The sequence below is a fragment of the Limanda limanda genome, chromosome 2 (assembly GCF_963576545.1).
Source record: "Limanda limanda chromosome 2, fLimLim1.1, whole genome shotgun sequence".
Lineage (NCBI taxonomy): Eukaryota > Metazoa > Chordata > Actinopteri > Pleuronectiformes > Pleuronectidae > Limanda > Limanda limanda.
In genome coordinates, this window is record NC_083637.1 from 22,479,130 (window position 1) to 22,496,933 (window position 17,804).

General features: G+C 43.6%; 1 long non-coding RNA gene and 1 pseudogene across 1 annotated transcript; one reads left to right on the plus strand and one right to left on the minus strand.

Moving 5' to 3' along the window:
- The window catches only part of LOC133026375 (complement C3-like), a 56,098-nt pseudogene that overhangs the window by 10,020 nt on the left and 28,274 nt on the right, over positions 1-17,804 (minus strand).
- LOC133026383 (uncharacterized) lies at positions 13,753-14,300 on the plus strand. The gene is made up of 2 exons (XR_009683191.1): positions 13,753-13,957; positions 14,049-14,300. It is a non-coding gene; the product is annotated as an uncharacterized LOC133026383 (long non-coding RNA).

Below are 17,804 nucleotides of genomic sequence, written 5' to 3' on the forward strand. Positions count from 1 at the left end.
TTCACCGTGCACGGTGTACACGGATAACAACCCGCTTACTTATGTATTGTCGACAGCCAAACTCAACGCCACAGGATATAGGTGGGTTGCGGAACTGGCAGATTTTCACTTAACTATCAGATATCGTCCGGGAAAAGAGAACTGTGATGCTGATAGTCTTTCAAGAATGCCCTATGAAATAGTAACAATGATAGAAGAATGTACAGAGGAAATGTCTTCTCCTTCCATACAAGCAACAGTGCAAGCAATGGAAACAGTAGATGTGAACACAGTGTGGTTCACAGGAGCTATCGAGAGTGCAGAGAGAGATGTGGGGGCACCTATGCTTTTCTCTAGATCAGTTATTCGTCAAGCCCAGAAAGACGATCAGAATGTTGGCCCTGTGGTACATGCAAAACAGTCAGATAAGAAGCCGGTGGGGCAGGAACTGAAATTATTCAGTGCTCAGAGCAGAGGCCTGTTTCAGGTAGCTGGTTTTGAGGCAACCCCGAGTTTGTTCGCTCTGAGTTAGTGGAAACTCTGGGTTTTCCGTTTCAGGTAGCAGGTTCAGCGCAACCGAGAGTTAGTTGCTGCGGCAACATACGCCGTGGACCTAACCTGCTCGGGAGGTGGTTAGACCTACTCTGAGTTTGTTGTCTATAAGGCTGAAGGCAGCTCTCCGACAGAAGGAAGTGTTAGAAATGGCATGTCCTTTTCTACGAGAGCCCGTGGACGTAGAGGCTGCGATCCTCAGAAGGAATCTCCGTGAGGAACGATTATTAAGACCCCGGTTGGATATACTTTCTTTTCCTGATAATTTTCTTCACGAGCACTATCGTTTTTCAGCGCAATCAATCATTTATTTAGACCACCTTCTCAGCCCCCATGTTAACTGTCAAACGCACCGGGGGCATGCTTTAAGTTCAATACAAATTATTTGTGTGGCACTCCGTTTTTTTGCAAACGGCAGCTTTCTTTACAACGTCGGTGACGCCGAGCACATTTCAAAGGCAACCGTGTGTCGGTCTGTCAGAAATGTGACTTTGGCACTGAAACGTTTTCTTTACACGTTTGTGATGTTTCCAAGTCACCAACCTATACGAACAATCAAGGAAGAGTTCTACAGAATTGCAGGTAACAGTAGCAACAATGTAGCCTATTTGTTTCTTGGAACGTTTTAATGTAATAAATAATGTGCACAATTTAATTAAATTAATTAATTTGTAATGTTCTAGATTTTCCGGGTGTCATCGGGTGCATCGATGGAACTCATATTCCTATTAAAGCTCCTTCAGTGAATGAAGGAGACTATGTTAATAGGAAGTCCTTCCACAGCATCAATGTGCAGGTACAGGTGAAGGCCTAGACCTTCAGCATTTTAAATTAAAGATACTTAACAAAACAGCCTCTGTATCTAATTATACTCCTCTGCAATTTGAAGGTTGTATGTGATGCCAGAAATATCATCACCCAAGTGGAGGCAAAGTGGCCGGGGTCTGTGCATGACACACGCATATTTCGGGAGTCTAATCTGAGCACTCGCTTTGCCCGTGGTGAGTTAAGCCTATATTTGAAGGATTTAGAATCCATATTTGTTCAGATGATTAATATTTCACCTGTATCGTAGGAGAGTTCGACGGTCATGTTTTAGGTGACAGAGGGTACCCCTGCCAGCCTTGCCTTCTGACCCCGTATGCCGATCCCGTGCCAGGACCACAGCAGCGCTACAACCTGGCGCATATGAGGACGAGAGCCAGGGTCGAAAACACGTTCGGGATCCTGAAGGCAAGATTCCAGTGCCTCCAAATGCTGCGAGTCACACCAGAAAGGGCATGTGACATAATAATTGCATGTGTGGTTCTACACAACATCGCGATTTTGAGAGGGGAAAATTGCCCACCTGCATTTGCAGATGAGCAGCACATAAACCCAAACCATGCCATGGATCCACAGGACGGAAGGGTGGTTAGAGAAAGACTCTGCCAAAATCATTTTGTTTGAGTTTTCTATGTAGTTAAATGTATTTTATTATTTCCGAAATGTTTTCTTTGGCATTCTTTCGCCTTCCTGTATGATAGTAAACTCGTGTGACAGACCCAGCCTCTGGTAGGGGGTGACACTGTTCAACAAAATAACTTGTCCCACCACAGCCCGTGTTCTAATAAAGACAATCTACTTTTTATGAGGATTTCTTTATTTCCTGAAAGCACAAAAAAAAAAAGGTCATTCATATTGGATATGTTTTTGGAGCAGGAAACAGTATCCCAGTTTGTACCTCACCCACCTTTAACTTATGTTCCAAAATTTGGATCTCCAAAGCATCCTTTTGCATCTTTTGCCTAATGTGGTCCATTTCCAAGTCTGCTTTGTTTATTTGTTTTCCCAGATAGATTTTATAGAGCTCTTTGACTGGAAGCTATAGGAATGCAAAAGATGACATTGGATTTCACAGTGCCAAGTACAGCGTTTCATTATAATTCCAGGGAGAATCTTATAGAGGTAAGCTGTGAAGTAGAGCTAGAAGTGGATGGCCTCTCATTGAATTCAATTTCATCCTGTTTGAGAAAAAGAAGATGTCAGTTTTAAACTGTACAACGCTATCATCAACTTTTAGATGTTAATTTTAAAAGGTGTTAACCTCAATAGGCCTTTCCTCTTCCCTGTCAAATGCTGCAGACAATGTTTCTCCATCATCTTCCTGTAATGACATTAACAGTTGTGTTCAGCAATTATCAAGACATTATTAATAATCTGTGGAAGGTGAAGAATTGTTACAATTGCATGGAGGTTGGTGAGGGCATCTGGTTCCAGTAGGGCGATGACGCCATCAGTAACTGGAAGAAGATGATTAGACAGTGAAATTATTACTTGAGCCAGAATATTGCCCCATCTAATTTGCAACGCGCTGGGTTGCATGTACATATTTAATTATTTTGAATAACCAACCTCTGATAAAGGCACTTCTATCCTGGGGGGTGGGGGGATCAGAGGAGCTCCCTCCAGGGATGCCCTCAGCCACAGGACGCATACTCTGTTGGCTGAGGGCCATCTCCTCAGCCTCTGTGAGGGCTGCAGGTGGTGGACCCCCTCCAGTCTTCCGGGCCTCTGCTTTTTTTCGATTTGCTAACATGGAGGAAAATGTTACCCTAATATTCAGTAAGCGCTATTTTGAAGACACATATATATGTATATACACATACATACATACACACACACATACATACATACATACATACATACATACATACATACATACATACATACATACATACATACATACATACATACATACATACATACATACATACATACATACATACATACATACATACATACATACATACATACATACATATAATGCATTTTGCCTAGGAGTAGCCTTCTAATATATCTAAATCCTATTAAATATTGGCAGTGTTGGGGTGGCTGAGAAATGTACTACTTACATTTACTGCTTAAATATAGACCCATCACATGTTGAATATAGCTGTTAAATTAGGTAGAGCAGGCAAAACAGCACAATTGATTTGATTTCAATTAAACATTAGTTTACCTGTTTGAACTATATTTTTGTACTTCATTTTCATTTGCTGCCAAGTCCTCTTGGGGCAACTCGGGTTGTTCCTGTGTAAATTGACACACACACACACACACACAATTTACATATTGAATAAGTGGAAGATATTAAACTTTCCTCTTATTTTATTTTACTATTTTATTTTACTCACGCATTGACTTGTTTGGCTATTTCCTGCCAAGCTCTCTCTCGCGCTGCCGTGGCGGTATTACTTTTTTTGGTGAAAATGGGTACCTGCTCGGCATATGCGTGCATTAATATTTCCAATTCCGTGGGTGAAAAGTAACTGGATCTACGTTTTTGGTCCATGTTTGATCATGTTATCAGAGATCCATTGATGATGGCTCTTTATAGTCAACAGGCACGCCCCCAACCCAGCGTGAACACACTCAGAGTTGATTAAGCCAACGCTGATCACCTGTTCTGAAACCAAAAACCCAGAGTTGCTTTTCAACCCTGAACTCTGAGTCAACCAACTCAGAGCGCAGGATTAAACTCAGAGTATGTTAAACCAGCTACCTGAAACAGGCCTCAGGTGTTTACTCAGGGATTGGGAGAAACTCAGCCTAGATGGAGACGGTATACTTCACCGAGAGACTGCCAACAGAAAACAACTGGTGCTACCAGAGAAGTACAAGGCAACATTTCTGAGACAACTTCACAACGAAATGGGACACCAAGGTATGGAACAAACAACATCCCTCATTCGAGATCGTTTCTTCTGGCCACACATGCAGCAAGAGATAGAGCATTACGTGTCTCAGATTTGTACATGCCTCAAACAGAAGAAGCCCTCTAGACAGACTTGAGCCCCTCTCACTCCCATCGTCACGACGCAGCCATTTGAATTGATATCCATTGACTTCCTACACTTAGACAAATGTAAAGGGGGTTATGAATACATACTGGTGATAGTGGATAATTTTACACGATTTGCACAAGCTTATGCTACAACTTCTAAATCAGCCAAGACAGTTGCAGATAAGGTGTTATGATTATGCACTGAAGTTTGGATTTCCTTTGAGAATTCACCATGATCAGGGAGCCGAATTTGAAAATCAGTTATTTGCACAGCTACAGAAGAACTGTGGAGTGATTGGTTCAAGAACCGAACCGTATCACCCAGAAGGGAATTGTCAAGTCGAACGTTTAAACAGAACACTGCTGCAAATGTTGAAGACGCTCACTGAAAAGCAGAAATCAAATTGGAAAGAGTCACTACCCAAGCTCATTTATGCATATAACAGCACGCCCTGTGAAGTTACTGGATTCTCCCCATTCTATCTCCTATTTGGGAGGTCACCAAGGCTGCCTGTTGATTTAATGTTTGGTTTGACTCCTGAGACAGGCACTGCAGATCATCAGGAATATATGAGAAGATGGAAACAACAGATGCAAGAGGCTTATGACATAACAGCAGAAAATGCAAAGAAATGCACTGAGAGGAGCAAGATAAACTATGACTGCAAAGTAAGGAGTTCTGTGCTGCATGAGGGTGACCGTGTCCTCGTTTGCAACCTGACACCCAGAGGTGGGACGGGAAAGCTTCGGAGCCACTGGGAGGATTCCATTCATAAAGTCATCCGTCAAATGGGAAAAGACATGCCCATATATGAAGTACTGCCGGAGCAAGGTAAAGGGAGAGGAAGCAGGATACTACACCGTAATCTCCTGTTGCCATGTGACCACCTTCCGCTAGAGATCCAGCTAAAGCCTGCAACATCAAAGAGACAACTAACAGCTCGGACCAGCAGAGACAAGAAGGAACCTTATCAAGAAGAGGAGGAGAATGATAGTGACGATGATGACTACGATGATGACTGTGGGTATTATCAGTTGCCCAGGATTCAGCCTCAGCCTGTGATGAAGCCACGGGTAATCACAGACAGAGAGGATGCTGACAGGGAACTCACAAAATGTGCAGCATCAGTGTCAGGACATACCCCAACCGCAAGAGGCTCAGGACAGAGGAGTGGCGTTGGATGAAGAGGAGACATTAGGCTAAGGAGAGAGAGTTGAAGAAGAACTTGCTTTGGGAGAGAGAATACAAGCACCGCCGTCACCTGTTCCGAGTGAAAATAACAGAGAAACTGAAACAGGATGCCAGCGACCGGTGAGAGAGAGACGACCACCGAGGATTTTCACATACAACCAGCTAGGCAACCCAGTTTGTAACAGCGTTGGACCCCAAAGCAACTTCAGGTACTGGTGCCCGCCAGGATCCTACAGAGCAATCCAAGGAACAAGCATGTGGATGGCCCCAGTGCAGCAGTTTAACTACCAGCCTGTTGTTCCTCACCGAGAAGGCATTTATGCACACGCCCCACATACACTCATGGACTGTTAAAGAAAGCAGAGTGCTCAGATATCCATACACTCATGGACTGTAAAAAAAAAAAAAAAACCTTAGTGTTTATATAAATATGCATTCATGGACTGTTGAGAAAGCTGAGTGTTCCGACAAGCTTCATGAGATGATGAACTTTCTATGAGCGTTGTATGTAGACCATATGTGTGGACCATTTAAAAAAGAAACAGTTGCATTATATGCCCTTGCTGACTACTGTAAACATTGATATGTTATATTAATGTTGGCTATGATGTCGGGACGACATCTGTGTTGAAGGGGAGTGTGTGGTGGATGTGTAATTTTGTAAATTATCAGTGATCTGCGATCTGTTGCTTTGGCCTGTCTGCGATCTGTTGCTTTGGTCGTTGTGATGTTTTCACACTTCCGGGTTGGACAGCAGAGGGGGTTGGCTCAGGCATTACAATTGGACCTTCAGCCAGCATCAATGTGTCTGCTTCTTTCATGTCCTTTCCCCTGATTTTAGGTAAGGACAGGTGTTGGAATATGGTGACTGATTGCATTTAATGTATGTTTTAGGTCATGGTGAGAGCCCTGGTGATTGTATATTTGTTACTGGTAGTTTTGATAGTTTAGTTTTAGGAAGTTTAAAACATCAAAGAGCTGCCCCGATGCGCCACGCTTACTGGGTGAGCCGCAGACAGCGCATGCTCTAGATGTGCGGGCAGTGCGCGGCGCTGTGTGTATTGTATTGTTTGTTCATGAATGCCACATGTGTGTTTTATATCTTGTATATGTCATTTGTACGATTTTCCTGATGTGTTAATATTTATTCATGCATTACAATTGGACCTGCAGCCAGCATCAACGTGTCTGCTTCTTTCATGTCCTTTCCCCTGATTTTAGGGGCGTAACATAACCATTGAACGGATTCGGTTTAACTGCCACAAGAGTTGTTCATCTTGTAATAAGATCTCAATGAGGAAACACGCTGTGTTTTGTTTTTTTTACTGTGGTATCGAAATTGGCATCGAGAATCGTGTTATTTTACTGGTATTGGCACCTACTACTGAATTTTTGGTATCTTGACACCCCTACTTACAAATGGTAAGATAAAGTCTTGACTGTCTCGACGCTTAACATAGGTCACATACTACGTTGCTCTGATTAGTTGTAGGTCTATCCAATTGAGGGTTCCGTTGAAACATGCCCCACAATCACAGCCCAATGGAGCGGTCTCAGACTCATATTCTGACTAGAATTATGAGTAAGACAACGTCAGGCTAGGCAACCCTAACACTCTCCAAAAAAACACTTTGTAACTGAGAACTACAAGCACACAAGCAGACAGACAGAGAGAGAGAGGGGGGGGGCTATGAGGACCATCATCATTTACCCCCAATCCCCTACATTGAACGGGTTACATACAACAACAAGCGGAGAATCACGGGCTGACCGGCGCGGAGAAATGCGGGTCCGGCAAGAACAGCCGGGTGGCAGCGCGTAGAGAATGGACGCTGCGCGGCGCGGCCCCTCCATTGTGTGGTGCTAATCCTCGTCGTATTCTTCGAATCCGAAGTGTTCCCATACAAGAGAACTTCTTCAACCCTTTTCGTCAATCAAACGGGGCTGCCCTCCCTCTGCCATTTTCCACTCGCGCTGTTTTTTAAATACCGCCGGTCACCACACATACAACTCGCCTCCTTCACAGCTGCTTGAGAGTGAGCGCCAGTCAGCTGGGCCGCGCTGAATGCTTTGGGGGAAGGACTGAATTGCGCATGTGCGTCTCTTTCGAAAAAAGGCCAAATAATCGTTTCAACTCGATTATAGTAGTTTGGAGATCGTTTGACTCCATAATCAAAATCACGATTAAAATTCGATTAATTGAGCAGCCCTACTAGAGGTGCATATTGAGAGAGTGCTTTGTTACCTGAGTTGATCCAAATCCTCCGCCCACTTTCTGCTGTTGGTTGAACCATCTCACGATAGGTCGGGCTTCTTCGAAGGCCTTTATCAACAGAGGGGGAGAAAAGGGTTGAAGTCCCTGTGAGTGAGCATCGGTTTTGATTGGGTTTTCAGTAGGGATGCACCGATCCGCTTTTTTCACCTCCGATACCGATATTTGAGGTTTAGTATCGGCCGATACCGATCCGATACGATATAGAAAAACAGCGTGAAATTATGGTAACAAACTGTAAGTTTCATTGGGGGGAAAAGACTGGGATCATGAGACTTGACTTAAACATTTCTTTCCTATTTTTTTAAAAACAAATAAACAGATAAAAATGTACTGAATTACTTATTTATTTAATAATTGTGCACCAGTTAAACAATCTTAATCATAAAAATATAGTGTGACTGGTTCAGTTCAATTAGGGTAAATAAATAATAAAATAATAAAGGAGCTGAAATTGAGAAAACAATAGCTTTACGAGCTTGGTTGGTAGACTTTCAAAATAAATAGCTCTTTATATAGTTTAGTGCAAATGGGGATTAAACATCCATTACAAAAGCATCAAAACAATAGCTTCTCTAGCTTGGTAAAACAACAGCCTCGACTTGTGGCTGAAAACCCTGAGCAGGCGGCGGTGGGGGTCGTCTCCCTCTGCTAGCTAGCCAGCTAGCTCACACAGCCACACAAACAGCGGTCCGTCGGAGAGCCGCTCCCTCTGTTAAAAATAGTCTGAGTCCAAATGTTACTCGTCGGTGCTCGGACCCGTGTGCCCCTCGCCTGTCTCTGTCGGTGCAGTGGCTCGGCCCCATGCACCATGCCCGTGCTTTAATCCCGGTTAGCTGACTTTGTAGCTAGCAGACGGCGGTGCTACAACTCTCACGTGAAATTTGCTTTATGAGGTTTGTCGTATTATAACTACACGTTTTAGTACCACCCCTCGGAACATTCACTTTACAGATGTTGCACGTAGCCGTGGAGCTTGTTGGCTGAGGTAATAGCTCCAGATAGCCGATCCTTTCGCTCGCTCTATTTTGTAAACACTGTACGCTCCGCACGGCGTGTTGCTTGCCTATGACGTCACTCACAGCGCACAGTATAGAATTACACTGAATAGATCAGCCGATATGGATCGGCCCAATGTCACTGATACCCGATCTAGAAATTTCTTAAATATCGGTACCGATACCGATACAAATATCGGATCGGTGCATCCCTAGTTTTCAGAAGCCCACCATGTAAATTAGTTGTTTCTATCATTGGAATTCTTCCTTGCAGAGACATGGCGCTCTCCTGATACAAGTAATCGATTATCAATGGTTAGCAGTGTTTTTGTACTGTACAAGAAAATTGCAACCAGCATAAGCACAGGCCAAGCAAGCAGCCCATTCCAAATTGTTATTTCAGAACAGGCACTGCACTAGTATAATAATCCCTCCAGCCTTTTAATGAGGAGGCATGGCTTGTGACTGTTATTGTGTGTAGCTCGACATGCTGGTCAAACACACATACTGTAAGTGGGACATGCTTACCCCGACCTTGACCAGAGCCAGAAGAGCGTAAGCTGTGGCCTCCAGAGTGTAAACACGTCCCTTAACTACAGGCCAGTGGGACAGCTCTGAGGGGGATTAAACAGACAAAGTAACTTTTTAATACAAAGACGAACTTGTGACACACTTCAGTGACTAAGAATATCTAATTTTGCCTAAAAAATGAAATAAAAACAGGAGGAATTGGAAAATGTGAGCAAATACTAGCTTATTTACATGAAAAATCCAAATTATAATGGATTACTAAGGCAAATACAGATATTTAACATTTAGTTTTTAATATATGCATTTATGTTAAATATTTCTGAAATAAGACTTGATATTCAACGATAAAAAATATATACTTTACAGGCAACAATGTTTGTTTAATTGTTAGCAGGATAATGCAAAAGCTATTCAACTGATTTTCATGAAATTATGTGGAGAGGCGGGGCATGACAAAAGAAAGAAAATATTACAATAATGAATTTTGGTGCAGAGTTGGATCCGGGGACTGACATATTTGTTAACATCTCAGTGAATAATCCATGGATCTTGATGAGACCAATCAGACTTTTAAGGGGACTAATAGTCATGAGTCATTATAATTTGGTGAAGATGCAAATAAAAATCTGGATCTAGTGAACTTAAATGTGGTTTCAGAATGGGATTGTTGGGCTTTGGCAGAGGTATGTGTTATATTATTGGCTTAAATCTTCCCATAATATATATGTTGTTCGGGCTCTAATTAATTATGGATGTGTTTTATATTTGCTTGTACACATCCATATACTATTGTTGTGTGGCAGCACCTGGAGAAGCGAACTTGAAGAGGACTTCCCGGTTCAGTTTGCCTTGGTTGGCCAAGGCGTAGGATGTCATGGCAACAGCATATGGGTTGGTGAGGCTGGCCAAACGCCTCTCCAGGTACCTCACCGCTTTGTCTACACTGCCTGGAAGACTCTGAGCATAAGGAAAAAAAGAGGATGAGGGGAATCACAATAATACATCTTACACAATGCATTGCAAGAAGTAGAAAGTACAGATATTTGCTGATACATACACTACCGTTCAAAAGTTTGGGGTCACTTAGAAATGTCCTTATTTTTCAAAGAAAAGCACTGTTTTTTTCAATGAAGATAACATTAAATTAATCAGAAATACACTATACATTTTTAATGTTGTAAATGACTATTCTAGGTGTAAACGTCTGTTTTTTTAATGAAATATCTACATCGGTGTATAGAGGCCCATTTCCAGTAACTATCACTCCAGTGTTCTAATGGTACATTGTGTTTGCCAAACGCCTTAGAAGACTAATGGATGATTAGAAAACCCTTGAAAACCCTTGTGCAATTATGTTAGCACAGCTGGAAACTGTTTAGCTGGTGAGAGAAGCTATAAAACTGGCCTTCCTTTGAGCTAGTTGAGTATCAGGAGCATCACATTTGTGGGTTCGATTATACTCTCAAACTTGCCAGAAAAAGAGGACTTTCATGTAAAACTCGCCAGTCTATTCTTGTTCTTAGAAATGAAGGCTATTCCATGAAAATGTTCTACAACGGTGTGTACTACTCCCTTCAGAGAACAGCACAAACGGGCTCTTACCAGAGTAGAAAGAGAAGTGGGATGCCCCGGTGCACAACTCAGCAAGAAGACAAGTATATGAGAGTCTCTAGTTTGAGAAATAGACGCCTCACAGGTGCTCAACTGGCAGCTTCTTTAAATGGTACCCACAAAACGCCTGTGTCAACGGCTACAGCAGGGGTGCCCACACTTTATAGGCTTGTGAGCTACTCTTGAAATGACCAGCTCAACAAGATCTACCGAAAAGATAATGTTGGTATCAACCCCCATATCTGAGACTGGCCAATAAAAAGAAAGGATTGATATGGGCAAAAGAACACAGACATTGGACAGAGGAAGATTGGAAAAAAGTGTTATGGACAGACGAATCAAAGTTTGTGGTGTTTGGAACACACAGAAGAACATTTGTGAGACGCAGAACAGGTGAAAAGATGCTGGAAGAGTGCCTGACGCCTTCTGTCAAGCATGGTGGAGGTAATGTGATGGTCTGGGGCTGCTTTGGTGCTGGTAAAGCGGAAGATTTGTACAAGGTAAAAGGGATTTTAAATAAGGAAGGCTATCACTCCATTTTGCCACGCCATGCCATACCCTGTGGACAGCGTTTGATTGGAGCCAATTTCCTCCTACAACAGGATAATGACCCAAAGCACACCTCCAAATTATGCAAGAACTATTTAGAGAAGAAGCAGGCAGCTGGTATGCTGTCTGTAATGGAGTGGCCAGCGCAGTCACCAGATCTCAACCCCATTGAGCTGTTGTGGGAGCAGCTTGACCGTATGGTACGCAAGAGATGCCCATCAAGCCAATCCAATTTGTTCGAGATGCTTCAGGAAGCGTGGGGTGAAATTTCTACAGATTACCTCAACAAATTAACAGCTAGAATGCCAAAGGTCTGCAATGCTGCAATTGCTGCAAATGGAGCATTCTTTGACGAAAGCAAAGTTTGAAGAACAAAATTAATATTTCAAATAAAAATCATTATTACTAACCTTGTCAATGACTTGACTATATTTTCTATTCATTTTGCAACTCATTTGATAAATAAAAGTTAGAGTTTTCATGGAAAACACGACATTGTCTGGGTGACCTCAAACTTTTGAACGGTAGTGTATATCACTGCATGAAAAGAAGCGTTTGTGTCAATCTGTGTCGCAGAGAAGTGTTGGCACATCCTTCGGTTAACGACTTTCACACGTATCTGCAGGCAGCAAAGGAAACGCTCAGGGTTCCTGCAGTTGTCAAGCCTGTGAGCTGTTGAGATTTGACCCCCCCTGCTCCAACTCCTAGAGGACGCTTTCACATGCAAATGACAATGCTCTGAGCTTCACAAATGCAAATCAGTTTCCCTGAGAGCAGATAACACCAATGTGTAAGAGGCACCAACAAGCTATCTGGCTGAGTAAACCAGGCTTAAAATAAATATTAAACCTGAAATTTTAAATTGTTCTTAAGTAAGTAAGTGTGCTATAATGAATTATATTGTATACCACGAACAAAGGTCAATGCAGTCAAAAGAAATGAAACAATGCACTTTATTTCAAATTTTTATTGTCATCCAATCCTAAATCTCAACAACTGTACAGAGTGGCATGATTACAGTCACTTTTTCAATTGTGCTGGTTAAATGCACAGAGGAAGTGTAAACCACACCTCTACCAGCAAATAAATGATGCTGGGTATGATCATCTGTGTCCTGTAAGCTCCAAACTTCTACTGGCTTTCCATAAAAATATCTGTCCTCCCAAAATACTGGCATCAAATTCACATGTCAATGGCAAACTAAGCTGTTCCATGAATTATAAATGGTACCTTTTCACCACTACTTTCAAAATTGCTATGAAACATTCATTGATTTAATGATTTATTTTTTCAGTGTAATATTTAATCCCCCATGGACTGCACAGTGACAAAACACAGCAGCCGGCTGTTTGGATACAACATACATCTCCACTCAGTTTGATTATTATTTTAAATATAAAGGAGACACAATATAGAGCTTAAATTCCTTCATAATTTGAACTTCAATTGTCTAATTGTTGTTATTAAACTTTCTCAGTATTCCATTAAAACAGTCAACACTTTTATCCAAAGCGACTTACGATAAGTGCATTCAACTATAAGGTTACGAACACAGAACAGCGTGAATCATGTGTGTAAATGTACTAAACACCACAAAAAATAAACCTGGCCTCAGTCAAATACTTATCCCATATGAAGTAACCGCTGCTCACGTCACCCGCTCGCGTCATCAGCTGATGGACTCGTCCAATCAGAGCCTCGTAAACGCCGTGCAGCAGCGTTGAGTGTCCCGCAGACAGGAAGCGGGTCGTGTTTAGCTTGTCCCGTACGAGTGACTCTGTCTTCGGGGTGAATAACTTGCTGAAGTCGACACGACGCTGTTCCCTGGAGGAGAAGATGAGTGCGTGTGGAGGCAGAGCCGCGGGCCCGGTGTGGACGAGTCGAGGCGGAGAAGACGGGCGCACAGTCCCTGAGTTACGGTGAGCTAGAGACGCCATGCTAACCACTAAGCTAACCCTACATCTGAAAGCATGTCCGCCACTCTTTGGGATAGCGAGAAAGTTGCTAAAATACGAATACAGCATCGAGTGCTGGAGCAGATCTAGTGCATGTGTAAATATGTATGAATTACTTAGATATAACAGTTTGTTCTCGTTAAGTTTTTTCATCAACGTGACTTTTTTCTGTATGTTTTCACAGCCTCAGCCCCCCCCCCCCCCCACACACACACACAAACAAAGAGGCTGAGACGCTGTAAGTCCGGATTTAAAGTGCAGAAAATTAAGCCATTGAATGAAAGTAACTGTTTATGAATTGTTTTGGTGTTTTCTTGCTGTGGATCTTCCAACGGTGATGCAGCGCGGCTATTTCCGTTTATTAATAATAAAGTCATGTTACATGTGTTGTTTTCCAGCTGCCTGTCCATGGCGTACAAAGACACACTATGAGCCAGTATGATCCGACCAGACCTTACATCAGCATTGAGGAGTTGTCGGAGAAGAAAGAGGGTAAGGTTATATTCATTAAATAATTTTCCAGTTACATGTAAAGGTGTATGTTGTAATTGAACTGTGCTAATTTTACTGAATGTGTTTACAGCTGATTGAAGCGGGACAGATGACATGGATCCATCCTTCCACAGCCAGGAGTGCACCGACCTGTGTCCCACACTTCATATAAGACTGGAAGCTACACTGATCTCACAGCTACACACCACAGACGTCTACACACTGGAGAAGAGTCCCACAAAGAAGTCATGACCCAGAGGCTGCAGAGAAACATTTCAAGCCTCATCTGAGTTTTTGTACAATATTTTTGCTGTATGTAAATAAAGCTTTCACTCCACATATACCTTGTTCACATTTGTTCCCTGTACAATATGTTCACCTATAACATCAAGCATCACATGAATGTTTAGTTTTAATTAACTGCAATGCTTTTGGTAAAGGCTTACTTATAAATAATAATAAATATTAATATATACATTTTTATTATAAATATTGTGTGGGAGGGGCTTACCCCACGTGCGGAATGCTGTGACCCAACGTGTGCACTGCAATGACCCATAAGGTGACCAATAGCAACACTTCTACCAACCAATCACGAGTGACATTAGTTTCAAGGGTCTGTGGTTTCCTCCAATGGTGAGTAGAGAGAGGTTCTAGCCAGCGGCTGGACTCCGATTCATATGCTAATTAGATCACACGTCGCGATCGGTCCGCGAGGCTCAGCGAGCCCCCCCGCGGCTCTCTCCTTTGTTCTCCAAATCCCCCTTAAGGTCCGCAAACGCCGATAGACCCACCTTGTCTTCACTGGCGAACGCCGAGGTAACATCATGGAAACAGTTGGTTACAGCAGGGGATTAGGCCTGTCCGTAGATGTTCACTGTGACAATAATACTGCTTTTCGTCTAGTGTATTTTGTGGTAACCCTGGCCCTAAAAGTGAAAAGTACCTGAAAATTCTACTTAATAATAAACTTCAGTACATTATCAAAGTAAATGTACTTTTTGAGCAGTAAATCTGCCACAAGTATTATTGTAACTGTATGTGCCGTGCAAGAACAGGAAGGTTGACAGGAGGGGCAGTTGTAAATAAGGGGGCAGGGCTCAGCCAATGGTTTCATAATGAGAAGTGAGTAAACGAAGAAATACAAGATAGCCAGTACTCACACTAACATTGGCAGCACATATAGTCTGTGACTCCTGCATGGCGATGAGGATGAAGGCCGTCATGGAGGCATCGGAATCGGAGCCACGCACATCACCCTACACACACGTATTTGTATATGGTGATATAATTTGTAATGTTATTCTTCATGTCCATTAAGTTGAAGACTTATGTTGATGAAATTAGTGTACACACAATCATCTCTTCGTGGATCACCGGTCCGCCTTCTCTGAACACGCCGTCAGGTTGCTGCGCGTTGAGAATTAGGAACTTCACAGCGTCACAGATCACTTTGCTCTCCACTGCCACCAGACTGCTGGCCATGGCAAACACCTTGGTAACGTACGCTGTCAGCCTTAGGGAGGGGAGAGGGGATAATTGTTTCGTTCTATAAATTTGCTAATGAAATATACCCTTCCTCTCATAGTATAGTAGAATATACGTTATGATACATTACATTACATATTAGAGGATGTTTACATATGAGTTCATAGATGTTATGATGCCTCACCAGGAGCTACTTTTGTAGTTGACGTACACAGCAAAAGAGCCATCAGGTTTACGGAAGACAAGCTCATTGTTGTAGCCTGGACACAAACAAAACACACAATGCTTTTACTGAATATAACTGATGGCAGTTTGTTTGTAAAAACTGGGTGAAAACCTTAATTGTGTATGTATAGGGGACAGGTGATAATAAATATTTAACCAAAGACGATTTACACTAATGGGCTTTAAGGAGCTGTGGGGTTACCAAGGTAACGAGTGCACTGGGGGTGGTTAAAAGCTGATGTTTTGGTGGTACCCGGAAGTCTCTGTGTGGTCGATTTGTTTGTGAAAATAAACACACGCCGAGAGGCGCACAAAACTAGAAGATCTCCGGATTACATGATTCCCTCGACTCCTACATTGGTGACCTTGATTACGCTGGACGTGGCGATAAACGCAGTCGCGCTTAAGCTCCCGGAGTTTTGGGAATCGCAACCAGTGGCCTGGTTTGCTCAGATGGAGGCGCAGTTCGCGCTGAGAGACATTACAGCGGATACCACTAAGTATTATTATATTGTCGCGGCTCTCAATAGCGCAACAGCGGGCAGAGTGGTGAGCATATTGGAAAATCATCCAGAGCACGATAAATATGGTGCGCTGAAGGATCACCTGTTGAAGGCTTTCGGGGTCTCCGACTCTGAGCGCGCCCGCCGGCTTCTGTCACTTAACAGCCTCGGCGACTCCAAGCCTTCGGAGTTATTGGATAAGATGCTGTCTCTCCTGGGAAACCACAAGCCGGCGCTTCTGCAAGGACCGCACCTGAGTCGGCAGATGTTCAAGCAGCTGCCGACTCAGGTGCGGTCTGCTTTGGCCAACACGAGCATCACGGATTGCCGGGCACTGGCTGAGGAAGCCGATAAGTTTTTCCTGGCGGGACAGCAGAGCTGCGCGGCAGCTTGGGACTCACCCGGTGACGGTCCATGGCGCCACGGGGACACGGCCGTGGTCAGCGCCGCAGCTGTGAAGAGGCAACAGAGCTCCCACCTGTGTTTTTACCATGCATGGTATGGTTCTAAAGCTAAACGGTGTTGCTCCCCATGCAGTTACAGCAAGATGGGAAACGGCTCGGCCCGCGCTCACTAGCTGCCATGAGCGCCGGCAGGACATGCAAGTTGCTGTTTATTCAGGATTCCATTTCTGGCAGGGCTTTCTGTGCGACACGGGAGCGCAGATAAGCGTCTTGCCCGCATCACAAGTGGACATGCTGAGCGACAGGCACAGGCCCCTGCTGCAAGCTGCCAACGGCACCCTCATCCGCACCTACGGGATAAGGTACGTGGAGCTGTGTTTTGGGGACCAACATTTCAGCTGGGACTTTATAACAGCCAAAGTTACTGTTCCCCTGCTAGGGGCAGATTTCCTGTGCAATTATGGGCTGTTAGTAGATATCAAAGGCCACCGCCTAATTGATGCAGTGACTTTTTGTTCTTATACCTGCTCAATCGGAGTATCAGACTTTGTGGGGGTGTCCAGCATTATACCTACCACGGATGAGTTCCACCGCCTCCTGATACAATTTCCGAGCTTAACAAAGCCCACGTTCTCATCTAACAGCACCAAACATGGCGTGGAACATCATATGTCTACAGCAGGCCCACCAGTTCATGCCCGTAACCGGCACCTAGACCTGGTAAAGCTGGTGATTGCTAAGGCTGAGTTTGAGAACATGGAGCGCCTTGGGATTATTCGTCGTTCCAGTAGCCCATGGTCTTCACCGCTGCATATTGTGGCAAAGAAAGGCGGTGGCTGGCGCCCGTGCGGCGATTACCGCCGGCTCAATGACTCAACAACACCCGATCGTTATCCTGTCCCTCATATCCAGGACTTTTCTGCCCGTTTGGCTGATAAAGTCATATTTTCCAAGGTGGACCTAGTCCGTGGCTATCACTAGGTGCCTGTGCACCCACTGGATGTACCCAAGACAGCGGTTATCAAACCATTTGGCCTCTTCGAATTCCTTCGGATGCCGTTCGGTCTTATAAAATGCAGCACAGACTTTCCAGCGACTGATGGATACAGTACTGAGGGACCTTCCTTTTTTATTTGTTTATCTGGATGATATACTGGTGGCTAGTGCTTCTAAGACAGTGCACACGTCTCACCTTTTGACACTCTTTGAGCGACTCAGTCAGCATGG